Source organism: Dasypus novemcinctus, chromosome 7 (assembly GCF_030445035.2).
Source record: "Dasypus novemcinctus isolate mDasNov1 chromosome 7, mDasNov1.1.hap2, whole genome shotgun sequence".
NCBI classification, from domain to species: domain Eukaryota; kingdom Metazoa; phylum Chordata; class Mammalia; order Cingulata; family Dasypodidae; genus Dasypus; species Dasypus novemcinctus.
This window is the reverse complement of record NC_080679.1, coordinates 10,129,603-10,143,387: the sequence shown is the minus strand read 5'-3', so window position 1 is coordinate 10,143,387 and position 13,785 is coordinate 10,129,603. Positions and strand designations below refer to the sequence as shown.

The window sequence follows — 13,785 nt, the reverse complement described above, 5'->3', positions numbered from 1 at the left end:
CTTTTGACTGTGTCTAAATTTCCTCTGCTTATAAGGACACCAGTCAAACTGGATTAGGACTCATCTTAATCCAATTTGACCTCCTCTTAACTAATAATATCTTCAAAGACCCTCTTTCCAAATAGGATCACATTCATGGGCCTGGGAGTTAGGACTTGAACATACCTTTTGGGGGACACACAATTCAACTCATAACAGGGGACTCATCTGAGATCCGAGGCTGACATGATGCAGAGGCATTTGGATGGTAATCTGGCATGTGCTGGGCCACAGCTGGAGATGTGTTTAGTGAGGTGGGGAGAGTCACAGAATCATAGACTGAGTCTTAGCAATGTTCCAGTCCAAAGCTTACACTTCCCTGTCAGGGAGTCAAGGGGTCCCAGAGCTGGGAGGACAGTCCAGGTGGAAATGCATTCTCCCACCTTTGCCCCATGGTTTCCTCCTAGACTCTAAGCCAGGGGTCAGCAAACTATAGCCGAATCTAGAGGCCTGTTCTATATGGCCCAGAGCTAAGGATGGTTTTTACATTTTTAAAGAGCTGTTAAAACAAAGAAACCAACAAAAGCAAAGAAAATGTGCTAGAAACACATGTGGTCTGCAAAGCTTACCCTTTAACCGAGTGGCCCTTGAGCTAAGGCAAGCATTTTCATATGCACTCCTGATGTAATGGAAGATGGGTCCAGATTACTCTGAAAAATAAAAATCTGTAATTTTTTTTTAACAAATAAGATCTTTGGTAGGTTTAGGTATTTTGTTTTTTGCTCTAATTTTATCTCTTTAAAAGTTCTTGTTAGATTTATTTATTTTTAAAATTATTTTTAGGCAGTACCATGGATTGAACCCTGGATCCTCAACCACTGGGCTATACCTGCTCCCTGTATTTTTTTTTTTTAAGTATTCCCACCTTTCTTTTTAAATAAAAATTTTTAAAATTTATTATTATTTTAAAATTTTTAAATTTAATTTTGTTTTATTTTGCTTTAATTTTTTAAAGAGATACTTAGATTACATAAATGTTACTTTAAAAATGTAGGGGATTCCCATATGCCCCATTCCTTACCCCTCCCACACTCGCCCGCATTAACAACTTTCTTCATTAGTGTGGTACATTTGTTACAATTGATGAGCACATACTAGAGCATTACCACTCGGTCAGTGCCACATTAGGTGTGGATTATAGTTTACCTTATAGTTTAAACTCTCTCCTGCACAATATTGTAAGTTATGACAAGATATATAATGGCCTGTATCTGTCATTGCAACATCACTCAGGACAATTCCAGTGTCCTGCACATGCCCCCATATTACACCTGTTTTACTTCCCCTTCCCCTCAGAACCTCCAGAGGCCACTGCCTCCACATCAATGATAAAAGTTCTTCTTCCTAGAATCATAATAAGTCTATAGCAGAATAATAGTAGGACTACTCTAGTCCATTGTTCACTCCCCAATCCTGGGGATTCTGGGATGGTGATGCTGTTCTGCCTCTAATTGAGAGGGGGCTTAGATCCCATGGGGCAGATGGATGGGACTATCTTGATTCCAGTTGTAGACTCTCTCTGTTCCTTGGGATAGTCGCTGTCCATCATTATTCCCTTGTCCTGGGTGAGTCCAATGAACTGGAGAGTAGGTGCTACAACTCTGTTGAGATTCAGGGCCTGACTGGCACATGGAAAGCCCAAAGATTTAAGTCTCTTGGACATAAACCTGTCGACTCTAGTACTAATCATAGGTTCAAATAGAAGGGGCAGAAGAGCCATGTATAGGGAAATCACAACTGAGTCCAACGCTGTCACACTGGGGAGCATAAATTCCAAAGTAGGGCCCACTGGCAGGGCACCAAATTCCTGAGCTGTCAGTGCTGCCTATAGTGTCTGGATGTCTCCAGAGCTCTCAGAAGCCCCACTGTTGGACACAATATTTACTGTGGCAGTCAATGGGATCCTGCAGAGATGTGCATAAATGTAACCTCTGGGATGACCTCCTTACTTACTTTGAAGTCTCTTAGCCACATAAACTAATTTGTCTTTACCCTTTCCCCCTTTTCACCAAGGTCTTTTCCCAGTTGCATTGCAAATTGGTACTTGGTTGTAATCCCTCAGTGCCAGGGAGGCTCATCCCTGGTAGTCATGTCCTATGCGGGGGGAGATAATGCATTTATATACTGCAGTTGGCTCAGAGAGAGGCCGCTTTTGAGCAACAGTGAGGCTCTCAGGAGGTAACTCTTAGGCAACATGTAATACTAGTCTAAGTTTCACTTTCAAAAGAAAAGATTCATTAGTACAGTCATCAATATCAAGGGCTCATCAATGGTCCATCCTCCTTCACTAGTCACTTCCCTTCTAATCAGGGGATTCTTGCTGTCCCATTAGAGAATATAGCAGAACTCCCCAGGATGAGAATAGGATATTTTTTTGATTATTGTGTGGATCTTCACCCACTGTGACTATGTCCAATTAACACCTGAACTCCTTCATATGCCTTATAGGTATGCCCTGGTTGAACTTCCTCCCATGCATCCCACATCACTGACACCCCACACCAATGATCCTCCCCTGCCATAACACTTCTGTGATCCAAAACTTCTTCAAAAATGAAGACAATACAATAGGCAAATACAATTAATAAGAATGGGAAATAATAATGATAGTTTTAAAAATGACGAATTACAAAAAAATTAAAAAGAATTTGAAATAATAAAAGAAATTATTAAAAAAATTTTAATTTGTCTTTTTGTCTTTCATGACTGTAAGATCTGTTGTCTTATAGGTACAAGGATATTTTCTTCCCTTTATTACCCCATTGTCTTACTTTTTTCATTTTATCTTCAAAGAAGCTTTAGGTTACATAAAAGTCACATACAGAATATAGGGGATTCCCATATACCCAACATCCTCCCCCTTTTCCCCTTTCCCCTATTAATAACATTTTACATGTGGATGGTATATTTGTATTTATTTTTAGGTGGTACCGGGAATTGAACCTGGAACTTCATACATAGGAAGCAGGTGCTGAACCACTGAGCTACACCCATTCCCTATTATTTTTAAAAAGTATTTCTACCTTTAAAAGGCTTCAGATCACTCCCTAACTCCTGTGCCAGAATTCTTTTTTTCTATGCATTTTTCATCAGAAAGATAAGTCTCAGCTACGTCCCAAGGGCCTTTCCCATCCTTCTTCAAGATCTTTTCATTTCTTTGTTAACAAGTTGGACGATTGACCATAGCTAATTGGAGAAGCAGGCCTTGCTGAGCACAACTGAACTGGTTCCAGGGAGCATAACGGCATGAAATAGAAACCTTGGATGTCAGGAGAGTTTAAAGAAATTAATATTCAGTCTCTGGGAAATACCAATATCCATTCTGTTTCTATAGATTTAGCTTTTCTGAGTATTTCATATGAATAGAAACATACAATATATGACCTTTTGTAACTGGCTTCTTTCATTTAGTATTTTTTTTTAAGATTTATTTATTTCTCCGCCCCCCCCCCCAGTTGTCTGCTCTCTATGTCCATTCGCTGTGTGTTCTTTTGTGTCTTCTTCTATTCTTGTCAGCGGCCTGGGAATATGTGTCTCTTTTTGTTGTGTCATCTTGTTGCGTCAGCTCTCTGTGTGCAGCGCCACTCCTGGGCAGGCTGGACCCTCTTTCGTGCTGGGCAGCTCTCCTTATGGGACACCCTCCCTGCACGTGGGGCTCCCCTATGTGGGGGACACCCCTGCATGGCACGGCACTCCTTGCGCACATCAGCACTGCAAATGGGCCAGCTCCACATGGTCAAGGAGATCCTGGGTTTGAACCGTGGACCTCCCATGTGGCAGGCAGATGCTCCACCCATTGAGCCAAGTCCGCTTCCCTCATTTAGTATTATGTTTTCAAAGTTTATACATGTTCTAGAATATTAAAACTAGCAAAAGTGTAATAGACAATTGACATAAGAAGAAAAAATATGGCTTTTGATAGCTTCGTACCAGCCATCTTGTTTTTGCAAAAAGTTACTTGATAATGAATGTCTTAAGAGACAAAAATCCCCGTTCTATCTTGTTAATTAAGAGAACAGGGGAGCAGGTATAGCTCAGTGGTTGAGCGCCTGCTTCACATGTACAAGGTCCTGGGTTCAATCCCTGGTACCTTCTTTAAAATATTAAAAAATTAAAAAAAGAGAACAAAGTAATCTTCAATCCCTTGTGAGATTCATCTGCCTATCTTTCTATCTATCTATCTATCTATCTGTCTATCTCTATCTTCCTATCTATCATTTATATCACTCTACATCTCTCATTCTTCTATATAAATATTTATCAATTGATCTATCTACCCATTGATCTATGAATGTAGTTAATCAGGGGTATTTAGTCATAGAAAACTAGACTACAGTGAATGTACTCTTCTTGACCTACATTTCCACCTCAACTGTCATCCCAGCATGTCACCATAGAGAGGAGTCTGTACTATGCTATGTAATCATCACATTATACTTCTAATTATTAGAAATCAAGCTTAATTGATCAAATAAACAATTGCAGCAGTTCTAAAGCAAAAACACCCACGTGCAAAGCCTTGGTGAGCCCCTCTTCTTGTGTGGGAGCCCACGGCACAATCGTGTCCCACTTAGGCTCGCCTTGGTGACTGACCATAGCCCAGCCTGCCTCCTGCCCAGGCCTGCACTTGCACCCTCCAGGGGTCCCCATTGTTCCTGGGAGCTCCTCCCACCCACAGAAGCTGGCACCAGTTCTCCCCTTCTGCCTCAGAAGTGCCTGAGAAAAGTCCCATGTCTAACAGGCTCTAGGTTTCCTCTTTGTGAACAGGGGCTGCCCCAGGTTTGAAACCACCTACCATGGCCCTAACCAGGGCCTCTTCTCCAGCCCCAGGTCTCTCACCAAACCCGGGGCCTCCTCTGCATTCCTGGCCTCCAGTTTGTCCCGGGGCCTCCTCTCCTTCACCAGAGCCTCCTCTCCACCTCAAGTCCTCTTCTCCATCACAGAGCCTCCTCTCCACCCCAAGGCCTCTTCTCCATCACAGGGCCTCCTCTCCACCCCAGGGCCTCCTCTCCCTCCCAGGGCCTTCTCTCCTTCCCGAGGACCTCCTCTCCCTCCCAGGATCTCCTCTCCACCTTGGGGCCTCCTCTCCACTCCAGGGCCTCCTCTCCCTTGCTGGGACCTCTTGTCCATCCCGGGGCTTCCTCTCCCTTCCCTGGGCCACCTCTCTTTCCCCTGAGCCTCCTCTCTCTCACCAGAGCCTTTTCTCCACCCAGGGTCTCCTCTTTACCCAGGGCCATCTCTCCCTCCCCAGGGCTTCCTCTCCCTCCCAAGACCTTCCTCTTCATTTCTGGGACCCTACCCCTCCCTGGGCTTCCTTCTATCCCAGGGCCTCTTATCCACCCCAGGGCCTCCTCTCCATCCTTGGAGCCTCCTTTCCCTCCCCAGGGTCTCCTTTACCTCCCCAGGGTCTCCTCTCCCTCCCCAGGGTCTCCTCTTTAGCCAGGGCCTCCTCTCTATCCTTGGAGCCTCCTCTCCCTCCCCACAGTCTCCTTTCCCTCCCCAGAGTCTCCTTTCCCTCCCCAGGGTCTTCTTTCTCTCCCCAGGGTCCCTCTCCCCCCTCCCCCCCCCCCCCCCGGGCTTCCATCTGTCCCAGGGCCTCCTATCCACCCCGGGGACTCCTCTCCCTCCTCGGAGCCTCCTTTCCCTCCCCAGGGTCTTCTCTCCCTCCTCAGGGTCTCTTCTCCCTCCCCAGGGCCTCCTCTCCATCCTGAGACCCTCCTCTCCATTCCTGGGCCTCTCTCCCTCCCCAGGGTCTCCTCTCCCTCCCCAGGGTCTCCTCTCCTTCCCCAGGGTCTCCTCTCCCTCCCGAGACCCTCCTCTTTATTCCTGGGACTCTCCCCCTTCCCCCCCCCCTCCGGGGTTCCATCTGTCCCAGGGCCTCCTATCCACCCCAGGGACTCCTCTCCCTCCTCGGAGCCTCCTTTCCCTCCCCAGGGTCTTCTCTCCCTCCCCAGGGTCTCTTCTCCCTCCCCAGGGCCTCCTCTCTCTTCCCAGGGTCTCCTCTCCTTCCCAAGGGCCTCCTCTCCATCCTGAGACCCTCCTCTCCATTCCTGGGCCTCTCTCCCTCCTCAGAGCCTCCTCTCCCTTCCCAGGGGCTCCTCTCCACCCATAGCCTCACACTGTCACCTGGCCCCAAGGCAGCTCTGCTAGTCCCAGGGCCTCTCCTCTCTGGTCTTCATGGCTCCAGGCCCTCAGGAAAACAGCCGTTATTATTTAGGTCCTTTCCCTCTTCCTAGCCAGGGCCTCCTGCATTAGTCCTCTTGCTTCTCAGCTGAGTCTGTCTTAGTCACCTTTTTCCTGTTGGCAGCCCCAGGTGTCAAACACTTCCACCTCAGAAGAGAGTTGAGCTTTACATTTCATTATTCACAGGGTCACTGGAGCATCATATCTTAGCACAAAGTAATTCAAGGTCAGTCGCCATCTCTCCGCCCGCAGTGCAGAGAGCTCGCCAGGGCTCTGAGAGGACAGGCTTGTGGCACTCCGGTGCCGAGGCCTGGGCGGCTCACAGCCTGTCCCTCTACCTAGCCTTCTGTGCCCGAGGGAACCGAGTCAGCGTTCAGGCCGCCCACTTCCCCTCTCCTGCTGGCCCCAGGACCCCCGCTTGCCTCCACGACGTTCTGAGAGCTAGAAGACTTGTGGCCTGGGCAAGTTGCTGGCCTCTGAGCACCCATGCCTCCCTGTGAAACCCGAGCACTCGAGCAGAGGGATCAACTCAGAACAGGGTCACGGAGGAGCTTGGAAAACTGTAAATGCGACAATGTGACACCGTTATTTCAGGGTAGAATAATGAGAGGGAGGCCCCTCAGATGTGATTTAATCCGACTCTTCCACTGAAGCGACCAAAGCGAGGCTTCTAGCAAGTTGAGGAACTGTCCAAAGCCACAGCTGCAGTCCCAGGCGGGGCAGATAAGGGCCCACGTGGGGCTCACGTGTTTGCCCTGCGTTCTCTTTCCTCATCAGGCAAGACTGGCCGACAGCAGCCATGCTGAGGGAGAGAAGGCTGAAGGAGGAGGGCACGGTGGCCCAGGCCCGGCCAGGCCTCAGGCCTCAGCCTGCTCCTCCGGAGAATGGGCTGGCACCACCACCCTGCCCACCCGCCCCTGGGGCTGTCCGAGTCTCACACCAGCCCTGGGCGGCGGGCCCAAGGGCTTTATGGCTGTTCTCCCACCCTCTCTTCCTGGGAGCCCAGCTCAAAACAGGCTGCCACTTTTCCCCTGCGAGCTGGGAGAACACCACAGTTTTCCTGCGGCATTCTTTGGGGAGCAGCTTCCTGGGAAACCAGATGGCAATTCCTCAAGAGTATCCTCTTCTCTTTCCGTTTCCTCTTCAGGTGTTCCAGAAACTTCTAGAGCCATGGTTCCCAAAAGGCACGATTTTGCCTCTCAGGGCACAATGTCCGGAGCTATCTTTGGTTTCCCAGTTGGGGGCACCACCGTTATTCTGTAGGTGGAGACCAAGTGTCTCCCAGGTCCCCCTCTTCTCAGCTGCCCCTCCCCCCACAAAGAATTATGGAGCCCAAAGGTCGAAAGTGCTTAAGTCGGAAAACGAGAAATGCTGATTTGAATAAATTCGAAATGATGCCAGTGACGGCTACCAAACAGGGCAGCCTGCTGTGTCGGGGCACCAGGGATGCTCTGCCCAGCTGCTGAGACTACCTTGTCTTCCTCCAGGGCCCTCTGATTTAGGCTGAAAGGTCAACGTTTAGTGATGGAGCTGAGGGCTGAATTGTGGGCAAGGCAGGGGAACAAACCCTCAAAATGCCAAGTCACCCTTGATAGGCACTTTTGAAAATGTGACATGAGTCAGTGTCTACAGTGTTTGCTTCTCTTTCAAAACCCTGTATTTATCTTTACGACTCGTTATCTGTGAGATTATCAGGCATTTTGGCATCAGTGTTTCTATGAATAAGTAATTATCTCAAAAGTGGCTGAATTTTAGAGAGAGTCAGTGTTTAAAAAAAAGCATTTGATATGAGTATCTAAAAATCTAGAAACTTGATTTTTAAAAAAATAATTTGGATAAACCTAGGAGAATAATCTTACGGGAAAAATTTTAAAACCAGTTTTATTGAGATTTAATTCACATACAATATGCCCTTTTAAAGTTTACAATTCACTGGTTTTTAGTATATTCATAGAGGTGTGCAACCATCATCATATCCATTTTAGGACATTTAAAATCATCCCAAAAAGAAACCCTGTCTGCATTAGTTACTCCCCATTCCCTCCTCCTTTCAGTCCCTGGCAGCACTAGTCTACTTTCTGTCTCTATGGATTTGCCTGTTCTGGACATTTCATAGAAATGTAACCATGTAATATATGCCTGGTTTTCTTCACATAGCATCATGTTTTAAAGGTTCATCCATGTTGAAGGATTACTCTTATTTTTTGAGGTAATGGGGGCCGGAGATTGAACCCAGGACCTCACATGTAGGAAGCTGGCGCTCAACCACTGAGCCACGTCAGCTCCCCTAAGTTGTTTTTTTGTCTCGCTTGTTAGTTGTTTTTTTTTTTTTTAGGTGGCACCAGGAACTGAACCTGGGACCTCCTGTGTGGGAAACAGGCACGCCACTGCTTGAGCCACATTACCTTTTATTGCTGAGTAATATCCTATTCTATGGATATATCACATTTTATGTATCTATTCATTATCTGATGGATATTTGTGTCCCCCCCCCCCCCCCACTTTTTGGCCATTATAAATAATGCTGCTATGAACTTTGGCATAAAATGTTTGTGAGGACATATGATTTCAATTCTCTTGGGTATATAACTAGGAGTGTGTTTTAGTTTCCTAGGCTGCCCAAAGCAGGTACCATGAAAGGGGTTTGGCTTAAACAATGGAAATGTCTTTGCTTATGGTTAGAGTCTGGGAAAATGTCTAAATCAAGGTGTGACCAAGGTGATGCATTCTTCCCCAAAGACTGGCTGACATGGCAAGGCACATGGTGGCATCTGCTGGGCTCTCCCTTCTTTTCTGGGTTGCTTTCAGCTTCTTTCTCCCATGGCTTTCTCTCTGCTCTGTGTATTCACTCTGTTTATAAAGGACTCAAGTAATAGGATTAAGACCCATCCTGAATGAGCTTGGTCACATTTACCTGAAGTAGCCTCATCAAAAGGTACTACTTACCATGGGTCCATACCCACAGAGATGGATTAACTTTAAGAACATGTTTTTTTCTGGGATCCATACAGCTTCTCACCAACACAGAGTGGAACTGTAGGATGTGTAATAACTATGTTTATTTTTTGAGGGACTTCTGGGCTGTTTTCCAAAGCGGCTTTACCATTTTATTTTATTATGGTAAGATACACATAATATAAAATTTACAATTTTAACCATCTTAAAGTGTGCAATTCAGTGGCATTTAGTGCATTCACCTGGTTGTGTACCATCACCATTATCTAGTTCCAGAACATGTTCTTTACCCCAAAAGGAAACCCTGTACCCTTTAGGCAGTCACTCCCCATTCCTCTTCTGCCCAGTCCCTGGCAACAAACAATCTGCTTTCTGCCTCTATGGATTTGCCTATTCTGGATATTTCATATAAATGGAATCTTACAATAGGTGGTCTTTTGTGTCTGGCTTCTTTCACTCAGCACGATGTTTTCATGGTTCATCCATATTGTAGCATGTATCAGAACGTCCTTCCTTCTTACAGCTGAATAATATTCCATTGCATGGATAGACCACATCTTGTTTTCATTCATCAGTTGATGGACATTTGGGGTGTTTCCACCTTTTAGCTATTGTGAATAGTACTGCTATGAATATTCACATATACAAGTTTGTGTTTGAATACCTGTTTTCAAGATGTGGCTTGGTACAGGGTCCAAACCATCTCATGTTGTGATTTTCATTTGCATTTCTCCAATGACCAATGATGCAGAACATCTTTTCACGTGCTTATTTGGCCATTTGTATATCTTCTTCAGAGAAATGTCTATTCAAGTCCTTTGCACACTTTAAAATTGAGTTATTTGTCATTTTGCTATTGACTTTTAGCTGTTCAGTATATATTCTGGAGAGTAATTCTTATCAGATAGATGATTAGCAATTATTTTATCCCATACTGTAGGTTGTCTTTTCACTTTCTTGATAATGTCCTTTGATGCATAAAAGCTTTTTGTTTTGATGAAATCTATTTTGTCTCATTTTTCTTTTGTTGCTCATGTTTTTGGTGTCATATCTAAGAAATCACTTTAAATCCTAGGTCATGAAGATTTCCCCCTAATTCCTAACTCCTTCTAAGAGTTTTATGGTTTTAGCTCCTGTGTTAAGATCCTTGACCATTTAGAGTTCATTTTTGTATAGGCTGTGAGGTGAGGTATCATTCTTTTGCATGTAGATACCCAGTTTTCCCGGCACCATTTGTTGAAGAGACTATTCTTTCCTCATTGATCAGCCTTGGCATTCTTGTAAAAAATCATCTGGCCATCAGTGTATGGTTTATTTCTGACTCTTAATTCTATTCCATTGATCTGTGTGTCTTTATGCCAGTATCATACTGTTTTGCTTTCTGTGTCTCTGGAATAAATTTTGTAATTGGGAAGTGTGACTTCCAACTTTGTTCTCAGAAGAAGTTGCTTTTAAGGTGGGTCATTAGAGATGAGAAAGCATTTTCCAGCAAAGAGAGGGAAACTGATGCTCAGAGAGGCTTTATGGCTTTCTTTTTTTTTTTCTTTTTCCAAATTCTACTCAATTTATTCATTTTTTAAAAAAGATATTACATTAAAAAAAAAATGAGGTCCCCATTCGCCCCCACCACCCCCACCCCACTACTCCCCCACAGTAACACTCTCCCCTTTATGGCTTTCCTTAGCTTCACATAGCCAATAAGGAGCAGAGCTCACATCCGTCCAACTTCCAAGTCCATCATCGTTCCTCTGCTTGGAGGGGGTGGGAAGTGAGTTCAGCGTGGTATCTGTGGTGCCTGGGGAACACCGGGTGACATCTAGTGGCCAGCTGAAAATACAGGTTGTTTTGTTCTTTTACTATTGCAGCTGAAACCCATTACCACACACTTAGTGCTTCGAACACCACAAATGTATTAATTTACAGTTCTGGCGTTCACAATCCAAATGACTCTCAGGAGGCTAAAAGTCGATGTGTCAATAGGACTGCTCCTTCCTGGAGGCTCAAGGGGGCATTCCGGCTTCTAGAGGTGATCTGTGAACCTTGGCTGGTGACCCCATCGCTCCAGTCTCTGTTTTGTCTTCGGACCAACTTCTCATTTCTCGCCCTGACGCTCCTGCCTCCCTCTTTTTCTTCTGAGGAACTTGTGATGACATTGGGTCCACCCAGCTAATCGAGAATGATCTCCTTATGTCAAGGTCAGCTGATGAAGCAGCCTTAATTCCCCCTGCCAAGTAAGATGACATAGTCCCTGGATTGAGGTATTAGGACATGGCATCTTTGGCTGGACAGTATTCAGCCTCCCACAGGTGTGAAGGCCAGGAGCCAGGAATGAGCTGGAAAGTTGAGGTTGGCAGCTGGGGACCACGACTCAGGGCTCCGGCTGGGGAGAGGCCTTTTTCTATCTCCGGATGTTTCTGGGGTGACCTCCCACCCCATGTCTTCCACCACCATCCTATGCCCAACAATCCCAAGTCTGTCTGTGCAGCCCAGATCCCTCCTCTACTCCAGATCCACAAAGCTGCTGCCTGGACCCCTCCTGGGGTCTCACAGGCCCCAGGAACTGTGAGTCCCCTCCGGTGGCCCCCCAGTCCTGCTTCTCCCAGGGCCCCATCTCAGGGGAGGCACCACCATCCTTGTGGGAGCTGAGCCAGAAACCTGGTTTTCTCCAGGGTCCCTGGGTCCAGACATACGTTCAAAAGTCGGATGACACCAACGTCTCAATCAAAGTGCCACTACATTAGTGAAAAAGGTGGGGGGGGGGGGGGGGAGCACTTTTAAGGTGACAAGAATCCTCCCCTGCTCTCTTCAGGCAGACTTGTAATTCCTACCCTCTGGTTTATTGCACTTATCCTGGCCAGCTAATAGGGAGGTGAAGAAGATCGACCACCACACCAGGGGGCCAAGAGTGCCCACAACTGCAAACAGGAGAATTGCATCCATCATCCATGTGGAATTTAAGTCCCCTCTTGATGTAGAGGGGGACTGGACTTAACCATCCCAGGGTCCGCAGGATGAAGGAATAGAGTATAGATTAGAGTGGACTTACTGGTGTTCTGCTGGGGAATTATTGTGATTAGTAAGGGAAGAAATTGTAATATTGATGTGGAGAAAGTGGCCACAGTAGCTGCTGAAGGTAGGAAAGGGAAGAAGAGATATGATATGGGCGCATTTTCAGGATTTGGAGTTGTCTAGGTGGTACTGCAGGGATAGGTGCTGGACATTGTGTGTCCTGCCATGGCCCACTGGATGGACTGGGGGAGAGTGTAGACTACAATGTAGACCGCTGTCCATGTGGTGCAGCAGTGCTCCAAAATATATTCACCAAATACAGTGACTGTGCCACGATGATGGAAGAGGTTGTTGATGTGGGAGGAGTGGGGTGAGGAGGGTGTGGGGTATATGGGGACCTCATATATTTTTAATGTAACATTTAAAAGAAAATAAAGAAGAAGAAAAAAAGAAAGGTTCTTGCCAGGCATAGGCATTTAAAGGGTTTGGGAGACTGCTTGAAGTGCTGAAATGTCTCCCCCAGAGCGTAGAACCCCTTTTTAGTGTCCCGTTTTCTCACAACTCCCAAATCCAGGCTGTGGTCCCCATATCTGCTCTGCAAACCTAGACACTCCCTGGGGGTGCTGGCTGTGCATGTGCGTGTTACTCCAGGGCTGTGAGCGCCCGCCTTGCAGGCACTTCTTCTTACTACCTCTCCGGGCCCTTGGGTCCCCTCCGCCTCTGGGGCTTCAATCAGGCAATCACCTCTGCACAAACGGCCTCCGAACTGGACAACCCAGTCCAGGCTGACACCCCCCAAATCATTCTCAACTCTTTAGCAAGAAGGTTACACCAGAAGTACAAACCTGCCTGTGAAACACACGCCCTAAGACCCTTGAACAGCCTTCAAGAGGAAACTGAGGCCTCACTTGGCTTCTGTTCTGGACTTGGGCCGGGAAATGACAGTGGAACAAAGCCTGAACATAAGCTCAATGTGTCAAAGGTCTGGAAGAGGAGTTCAGACCAGCGTCAGCTCCCTCCATCAGGCCGTAGATTAGTCCCTAGGGGACTTGGACAGCCTGCGCCCACAGGCTATTCTGCACATTCAGGCTTCAGAAAACTGGGACTTTTGTTCTATGGAGTGGAATATTGAATCCTCACCAAAGCCTTGTGTTGTCTTCATCAAGTCTTGAGTTCAGGATCCCTCCAGATATTACCATATTGGAAGGCGCTTGGACCACCAGGAGAGCTACTGGAGAGGATAATGACAGACCTAGAGAGGCAGCGCCCTGCCCTGCTTAGAGAAATCTGTTCCAGGAATGGCATGGTTTTCCTGGATGCTACCCATGAATGGGAAGAAGAGGGTCTTACTTTTTTATTTTATAAATAAAGGCTTGCCACTTTTATTTTCCTCTGCCACACTCCTGCCCTCCCCCCATCTACTGAATAAAAGAACTCAAGGCCAAATTCTTAAAAGTCACTCTGGTTTGAGAGGTTACTGAGAGTTCAATGGAGGCAAGTGCCCTTCAATTCCCAGAGTGCTGGATTAGTAAATTATTCGTTTTCTTTATTAAATATGTACTTGGGAGGCAGTGGGTAGAGCTCTGTGGTTGAAAGCCT

The 13,785-nt window shown here is 46.4% G+C and overlaps 1 protein-coding gene across 2 annotated transcripts in view; it reads left to right on the top strand.

The window, feature by feature from the left end:
• LOC101436400 (UDP-glucuronosyltransferase 1A10) overlaps positions 1-13,785 on the top strand; it is a 107,416-nt gene that overhangs the window by 11,006 nt on the left and 82,625 nt on the right. The window lies entirely within an intron of this gene.